Source organism: Triturus cristatus, chromosome 6, assembly GCF_964204655.1.
Source record: "Triturus cristatus chromosome 6, aTriCri1.1, whole genome shotgun sequence".
Lineage (NCBI taxonomy): Eukaryota > Metazoa > Chordata > Amphibia > Caudata > Salamandridae > Triturus > Triturus cristatus.
The window spans coordinates 616510350-616520023 of record NC_140589.1 but is presented as its reverse complement, the minus strand read 5'-3'; positions in this window follow the sequence as shown (position 1 = coordinate 616520023).

Below are 9674 nucleotides of genomic sequence, written 5' to 3'. Positions count from 1 at the left end.
CCACCCCTTGCTTTAGGAACTACAGCGAGAGTGGAGTTCTTGATGGGTCTCATACTTAATGTGAAAAGGTGAGTGAATAAGTAAATGAAGGGATGGGTGGAGGGATGGGTGGATAGATGAGTGAAATGATGGATTGATGGATGAGTGAAAGGATGGATGACGGGTGAGAGAATGGGTGGATGGATGAGTGAAATGGTGGATGGATTGATGAATTGATAAGTGAAAGGGTGAATTGATGAATTGATAAGTGAAAGGGTGAATGGATGGACGGATGAGTGAAAGGGTGGATGTAAGGCTGGATGAGTGAGTGAAAGGGCGGGTAGATGGACAAAAGGATGGATAGATGAGTGAAGGAGTGAAATGGTGGATGGATGAGAAAGGATGGATGAATGAGTTAAAGGATGGATGAATGATAGGTTCAATGGATGGATTCATGAGTGGATGAGTAGATGGATGGGTGGGTGGATGGAAGGATTGATGGCTAAGTGAAAGGGGATTTGAAAGAGAAAGGGGGATGGATAAATGAATGACTGAATGGGTGAATGGGTAGAAGGATGAGTGACTGGATGGATGAATAAGTAAGTGAAAGGAAGGCTGGATAGGTAAATGGCTGGATGGATGAGTGAATGGATGGATGGATGGGTGGAAGAGTGGATGGATGAGTGTACGGATGGATAGGGTGAAAGGGTGGATGAATGGATGATGGATGAGTAAAAGGGTGGATTGAGGGATGGATGAGTGAAATGATGGATGGAATGATACGTGATGGATAGGCTTGTAAATGGATGAATATGGACATGGATGGGCACATAGATGGAAGGACAGAATGAATGCTGAAAGACTGAATGATGGATGAAAGTATGATTACACATTGTAAGCCCCATTATCTTAAGCAACATTTCCTATACATTGACACTCACATTTATATGAGTGATTGTCTCTATATAATATGTGTGTGTTGTAACGCACTCCAACACTCTGCCCCACATACTTGGGATGAGTAGCACTATAGAAGAAATTAAATACACGTGAGAGAGGGTCTATGTGAAGATGAGGGGCGCCATTGGAGGGTGGTATCAAGGCCGGACTGGCCGAACCGGGCATTGGGCGTTTTCTCTGGGAGCTGGAAAGGTGGGGGCGGTTTCGTTATCACAAAAAGACCTGCACATTTGCTTAAAGCTGCGCGCACACTGACAAACCATGAAGTGCACAATTGTCTCAACCTAATATAAACTTACTTTCACTTGTACTTTAGTAGTTGTCTATTTACCCACTTATATAATATTGCGCAACCTTCTCTGATGTGTCTGTAAAACGTACCTTTTGTCCTGAATTTTGACCTCCTGTCCTGAATTTTTGTCCTGAATTTTGACCCTTTGTCCTGAATTTTTACACTCACTGTCCTGAATTTGCACCCATGTCAGTTGGTCACCCTAACCACCCCCCATCTCTGTGTCAGCCCGGGCTGAGAGCGCTTCCGAGGCACATTCACAGACTGTTTTTGAGCTGCTGTGGGCTGGCTGGTCTGACGTCCGTCTTATCTCGGCGGCACCCGAGTACTTCACAGGTCTTTAAAAGACCATTTACATGTTTACGAGGCTTTGTTGTTTTTTCATCCCTTCTTGGAGCCCCTGCCTCTGCCTATTGCTGGAAGAATTACCCCCCACCCCCGGACATTTTTATTATCCTCCCCCTCCTGTCCCCCCCACCCCCCGAAATTTGGCTCTAGTTACGCCTTTGATAACCATCCTTTTTCGAAAGAAGGACGCACGCTATTTCTGATTTTATTTTAGTCTGTAAAAAAGGTGCTCAGGTGTCTCTCCTTTTCTGACTGTGTTTTTCTGCAGGGGATTTTCTGCGCCAGTTAAATGAAGCAAGACAAGAAAGACCCCAGAATACTTTGCACAGGGAGTTTATTAACCAGGACTGGACGTAAAGCCTCCCAGTGGGACTGGTAGGTTTGGAAATATGCAGATGTGTCCCCTCTTTCCTGCTGTTCACCCTCTCTCTACACAAGCAGCAGATGGTATTTTATCAGGAGTTTAAAGGCAGAAATGTGCGTGCCTTTCTGCTCTGCAGATTATCCAATGACATGTTACTAATCATTTGTGATATGTGGCTCCACCCACCCCACGGTGAATCACCTAGATGGCAAGGTCTTTTAAGGCATATTTATGTTTACGTTTTTTGTAGATTTTACTCCTATCATCCGTGAACGATCTGCAGTACTGAAAACTGCAGAGTTCACTCTTTGCAGCTTACAAAGTGTATTAGTAACAGAAGGAAGACACACACTGAACAACCACACATTTCACGCAATACACTCTTCTTTATTACAATTTTCAAGGCGTTTTCATTGGTTGACCTGAGTTTTGGGCACGTGTAAAAACCTATAATTTAGTAAATGCACAACTACTGTCTATGAATACACTGGATGAGGAAGCTAGCTTGACATCCTGTGAGATGTTTGTGACTTCAGGCATATTGAAGTTGCACAGAAATTGCATTGTTTACGCAGTTGTATTCATTTCAGTATTTTCAATTAAAAAAGAAATAGTGATCAAAACATAAACTAATTTTTTTTACTAATATTGCATTTTAAACACTGGTCCCCTTAGTGTCAGGGTTACAGCACTTTTGGGGCAAAGCCCCAACGTAAAATCCATTTTGGCATTTACTAAGCCACAGAAAGTTGATTGCGTGGTTTAGTAAATACAAGTAACACAATGTACTCCTAAGCTTTACCTTGCGTTACTGTGCGTCAAGCATTACATGGGTGGAGCATGGACGTTCCAATGCATCTACCCATGTATTTTCGTGCAAACCCAGATTTATAAACACTTGTAAACCTGTGCCTGAGGCGCCGTTCCAGTCAGATTCTTTTGAGTCAATCCACATGAACAAACGGAAATTAAGCCCACAGAAGACACATCACTAACAATTGTCCTGGCACAGAGAAGAGTTATTGTGCAAAGTCAAATTTGACATTTAAGCTGTGGAAACAGCCTGCAATCTCTCTGCACTAATCTAAAAGTGGTTCCCAGGGCGACACTCTTTTTTATCTTCCCTCCTATGATCTCCTTCTCCATGGATTCCATGACTACCAACTTCCAACCGTGCCCCTCATCTCTCCATGCTTTAATAAAGAATTATATATACCTTTCCAAAATAATTACTAAAATTTAATAATATCAAAAAATATATAATTTTAAATTGAATACCCTAAAAACAGCTAAATTTCAAAATGAAATTGAAAAACAATATTCTAACCCAATAAAAAAAAATAAAAAAAACAATTAAAATACACTACTCGCTATATAATCCTACAGACAGTGGGGTAAATACATAAATTGAATGGGAGGCGAGTCAAACTCCAATCTAACGAACATTGGAGAAAAAGGATATATTGGCAGAGGTCAGATTTACTATTTTAACTCCAGTTCAACAAGCGTTGGAGCAAGAGCATACATTGAGGGGAGGGAGTGAAATGTACTATTTAACCACAGCCCGAACAAAAATGGTAAAATCCATACATAGATTTACTATTCTAACTCCAGTCTTAAGAAACGTTGGAAAAAATGCATACATTGGGGTAAGGGGCTAGATATACTATTCTAATTCCAGACCCACAAACATTGGGGAAAGTGCAAACATTTGAGGGGTGGTCAAATTTACTATCTTAACACCAATCCAACAAACATTGAGAAAAGTGCATACATGGGAGGTGGGTTCAGATTTACCATTCTAATTCCAGTTCAACAAAAAATGAGAGAGGTGCATACATTAGAGGAGGTCTTGTAGTTCCTATATATCCTATACAGGATCTGCACGTTCAGATAACATAAACTGTGGGATTGGTGGCAGAGTGTTTCTGAACTTCCCCACCGGATATGTTATCCTGTTTGCATTAACTAGCTCACAGTGCCACTAGAATCTCATCTTCGCGGGGAGAGAATAGTTTCTGGCAACCTCAGAACATGACAACCCTGATCCCTCAGGATCGTGGAAACAATGTACTACCTTTCGCTCAGTCACTCGTGCTTACTTAGTATGTCTTAGAGATACACAGAATAAACAGTCTGGGCGTTTCAATAAAGATTTATTGAACAGTTTTTATTCTTGTGTAAAAAAGATGTGCTGTAACAACCATTAGACAGTAGCAGAGATATATGATTAGCAGTACTACGAAAGTAAAGGGATGGTACAGTTCTACCATTTTGCAGTAATCATGAATATATACAAGTACATGAAACATGTGATAAAAGTGCGTGCTCCTACGATGCCTCCCTAACTAGATGTACCTAAATGTACCTAGCATCTGTGTAGGTGTTATGCCAAGAATCCCTCTAAGGTCTAGTCAACCCCATTACCTGAGAACGGAGAGAATATGGGATCCCGTCCTGATCTCGAGTTGGACACCCCGCGAGGAATGTTAGACCACTGTGAGATGGAGTGTCTGCATGCAGGAACCTCAGCGTTTCTGGTCAGTATGTCAGCTGGGAAGTCACGGTCTCCTCTGTCTCTCTAAGCAAGACATGATGTATATATACCCACAGGTCTCCCCTGGGGTCCTACCTTGCTGTGCTACTGTGTCGGCCTAAAGGATGACGTCGGCCCTGAACTTTATACAGAGATATTATACAGGAGATGTTCGTCCTGCTGTGCTCCCAAGAAGCCTCATGCATAATGTATGAGTTTCGAACTTAGGAAAAACCCTTGTTCTGAATGCAGTGTCGTATCTAGGTAAAAGGTCAGTGCCTAAGAACCGTTATGTATGTAATGTAGGGAAGGATATAGGTGAAAGGTTGCAGTGTTACCTGCGCCTATATAGGATACATTGGCAGAGGTCAGATTTACTAGTTTAACTCCAGTTTAACAAGCATTGGAGCAAGAGCATACATTGAGGGGAGGGAGGGAAATGTACTATTAAACAGCAGCCAAACAAACATGGGAAAATCCATACATAGATTTACTATTCTAACTCCAGTCGAAGAAACGTTGGAAAAAATGCATACATTGGGGTAAGGGGCTAGATATACTAATCTAATTCCAGACCCACAAACATTGGGGAAAGTGCAAACATTTGAGGGGTGGTCAGATTTACTACCCTAACACCGATCCAACAAACATTGAGAAAAGTGCATACATGAGAGGTGGGATCAGATTTACCATTCTAACTCCAGTTCAACAAAAAATTAGAGAGGTGCATACATTAGAGGAGGTCCGATCTGCCGTTCTTACTTCAGTCTAAGAAACATTAGAAAAGTGCAAACCTGATTAGGTGTTATGGCTCAGCTTTAGCATTCTGATGTGGGGCGGGGTTTGAGGGTCAAATTTTCTATTCTAACTCTAGTCTAAGAAACATTGTGAACCGTGCATACATTGGGGCATCAGATTTATTATTCCACTTCCAGTGTAACAACCATTGGGGAAATGGCATACAATAGGAGAAGGGGGGTCAGATTTACTAATCTAACTCAAGTTCCAGAAACATTGAGGAAACTGCATACATCTAGGGAGGGGGAAACAGGAGGAGACAGATTTATTATTCCAACTCCAGTCCAACAAACTTTGGGAAAAGTTCATACATTGGGGGAAATTGAATTACCTATTCTAACTTCAGTTTAACAAACGTTGGGAAAAGTGCAAACATTTGGGTGGGAGGAGTTGGATTTACTATTCTAATTCAAGTCCAACACACAATGGGGAAAGCATATGAATTGGGTGAGTCTAATTTAGTGCTTTTACCACAATTCAACAAACATTGGGAAAAGTACATACCTGGGGGTGCAATTTATTATTCTAATTTCAATCTAACAAATATTTGGAAATGGGCAAACATTTGGGGGGTAGACTTGCTATTCTAACTACATTCTAACAAATATTGGGAAAGAGCATACATTGGGAGAGGTCTGATTTACTCTTTTAACTTCAGCCTAGGAAACATTAAAGGAAGTACATATATTTAGGATGGCAGAGCCAAAACACCAAAAGATACCCATTTAAATGAATTAAACTAGTTTAAAAGCCTTAAAATCATTGAAGTATCTTATATTAGAGAAACACTGAAGTATTGTTCCAAATTGTAATAACATTGTTAAAACATTTAAACTATTAAAAAAGTATTTTAATCTCTCAAGCTCACATAAAACACGCAAACAAAAAAAGTTTCTAAAAAGTGATTTGGATTATTTTTGATTACTAATCAATTATTATTAAATAAAACATCTACTCATTCTTTCCTCAATATACCCAAAACATATTAAAAGAAATTATGGCACTTTCTTTAAAAATATATCAACAAATATTTTTACATTTCAACACTAAGCATACATTAAAAAAAATTTCAATCAAACTATTAACTATTTGCATAATTGATATGTTAAGCATTTATTATCCATACACACACACATACATATATATTTATATGTATGTATATAGGGGTGGGTGGAATTTGCGAAATTGCCTTTCGTAAACTTTTGCAAAACGGCAAAAAATCTCCTCGAAAAACATAAAATTTTGCGTGCTCGTGGAGATTTTCGGCTGATTAATGCGTTACTGAATTTGACCTTCAACTCGGGCATCTGCTTTATTTATATCTGTAAGTGCTTCCTGTTGAGGTTTAATTTTTGTGACAGGAGCATCGTGCCGGAAGGAATCCTGCCCTGCATATTTATCCAAGAAGGTGCCACCATTTTGTGCAATACCTCTACTTAACTGGAGTACTGTCTACTGGCTAATCAGTAAGTGCTACCTCGGTGTGTAAATGTATAGTGCTTTGCTTTTCCTATACTACAGCTGCGTAAAGGGCCAGAAGAGTTGTCTCCAGTGACCATGTGTGTCCGTAACTTTTGCCACCGCGCCGACGGTCGCCGGGGTCCCTCGAGTGAGCTGGCCATCATAGTGGGGAAAGGGTGGGAAGACGTTGCACACCGCTGGTGTGTGGGCTGGGGCCAAATGGGTGGGGCTTATATGCAGTTCACATGCCTCTTGTTTATAAAGGGTGAGAGACCGACCAGAGTAGCAGATGAGGAGACAGAACCTCCTGGTGTCAGGAACTACAAGGGGATTGCGCTCGAGAAACTCATGGATGCACAGACCTCCATCAAGGATTACAGCAAATTGTTGACGGTAGATATGGGGAGAAAGCGTACCTGCCTAGCCTCCATCGTGCTCACGAATCTTTCGTGCTGATTAATGCGTTACTGAATTTGAGCTTCAACTCGGGCACCTGCTTTATTTATATCTGTAAGTGCTTCCTGTTGAGGTTTAATGACAGGAGCATTGTGCCAGAATGAATCCTGCCCTGCATATATCCGTTCCGCCACGGATCGCGGAAGTTTCGACATTTTCGCGATCCGCGCTGAACGAGAAAATGTTGACATTTCGCAAGTTCCGCGAGCGAAACGGAAATTGTCACCCACTCTTAGTATATATATATACGCGCTCATTCTCTTCTCCTCTACAGTAGAGAAAGCACTCCCAGGGGTCTTTGCCTTTTTCAAAGTTGCTTTCTAATTCATTTGCTTCCCAATCAACATGACGCGTTTCAGCTAACGCCTTAGTCAAATGTTTACAAGTTACGCGCCGAAATGCGGCAAATTTTTTAAATATACGTATCAGGTCACATGATGCATTCCTCATTGAAAGCAAAAGTAAAAATAATAGAAGGACCACTGAAATTACATATTCAGGTGCCATATCGGAGTGTATAACCCCAAATCAAATCCCTGTGACAAAAGCAACAATTTTAAACATTGCTAAGTTGTCAAGACTGCATATTAAGTAATCTTATTAGAAAACGTGTCAATTTCCTTAATCAAAATTGGAATCTATGACACACAGTTTTGACGGGATCAAATTAATTCATTAATTACGCCGTGTATTGGCTATGGTTCCTGAAATGAAGTCCTTCACATTATGCCATGTATCAGCTTAGACTTACAATTGCTTAAATTGCACTGTGAACCAAAAAACATAAAAGGCCATAAAAAGGTACATAAATCTGACTCCATAGTTACATTGTATAATCATTTAATCACTTACTCATAATGCATTTAATCACCTAAATGAACTGCTAACTCTTCCCCTATGTTCATTCCTTTGGGTATCTTTGTTCCCAAGTCGATAATATACCTCGATTCGAGCCTACGCAGTTGCTTGATCCTATCACCTCCCCTCACATGCATAGGGTTCTGGTCCAGCCCATAATATCGTAACAGCTCCCTGTTACTATCATGCTTCTCAGAAAAATGTCTTGCCACTGAATAAGTGACATCCTTTTTAGCTATTGCCCTCATGTGTTCTAAAATCCGTACTTTTACGGGATGAATAGTGCTGCTGATATAACGCAGCCCACATGGGCATTCCAGACAATAGACCACATAGGTGGTGTTACATGTGAGAAACTTTTTTATATATTTGGGCTTCTTAAGACCTATTACCTGATATGTGAGTGTTCTCTTACTGCCTACACAGGCCTTGTATTTACCGCAAGGATAAAAGCCTCTAAGCTCCCTTAGGGTCCCCCCTGTGTTAGGTTTGGTGTGTAGATGACTTTGAATGAGACTATCTTTTAATGATCTAGCCTTTCTGAAAGTTAGCAAAGGGGCAGATGGAATATCTGAACCTATGATGTTATCTGTTTTCAAGATATGCCAGTTTCTCTTCATAATTTTTCTCAATTCATTGGCATCACTTGAAAAAGTAGTTATCAACCTAAATGTATTTGCCCCCATCTCATCATTGCTTTTTTTCTCTTTGGTAAGAAGGGTTTCTCTGGGCATATTCCTAACCCTATTGAGGGTTACGTCTAGGAAATCCCTATTGTAGCCTCTAATCGAGAATCTAATGATACTGGCTTGAGCAGCTTCTTCAAAATCTAGTTCCCTAGTACTGTTCCATTTCAATCTCAAAAACTCCCAATAGGGGATGCTCTTGACCAACCTAGGTGGATGGTTCCTTGCCGCATGCAATAAAGAATTGCTGGCCGTTGGTTTACGATACAGTGACACATGTAATTTGTTGTCAGTTACAATGACTTTAAGATCCAAGAAATTCACTGTTTCAGAACTGATTTCACCACTGAACTCCAGGTTCACTACATTTCTATTCAAACTACAAATGAATTATTTGGCTAATTCTAATGATCCATTCCAGATAATACATAGATCATCGATGTAACGGTACCATGAGATAACTCTTCCCATATTGATATCACCTGGCGTCCTGGACACCTGCTCCTCCCACCAGCTCACGAATAAATTTGCGTAGCTGGGGGCGAAGCAGGTGCCCATCGCCGTACCAGAGATCTGACGATAAAAATCCTCGCCAAAGACAAAGATGTTGTTTTTTAACCAGAATTCAGTGAATTGAAGAATCATTTCCTTATGTTCTGTGAACTTCAGAGGTTTCTTCTTCAAGAAGTTGGCTACAGCTTCAAGACCATGTTCGTGTCTGATCCGAGTATATAGACTCATAATGTCTAATACAATTAATTTATACTCCGGATCCCATTGTTGTTTTTCAATGCGCATTTGAAAATCCCGTGAGTCTTTGATGTATGCAGGCAAAGTCCTAACCAAAGGAAAAAGAAAAAAATCAATGAAAATAGATAAATGTTCCGTAAGTCCCCCCTGAGAAGAGACAATTGGTCTCCCCGGCGTTTTTTCACT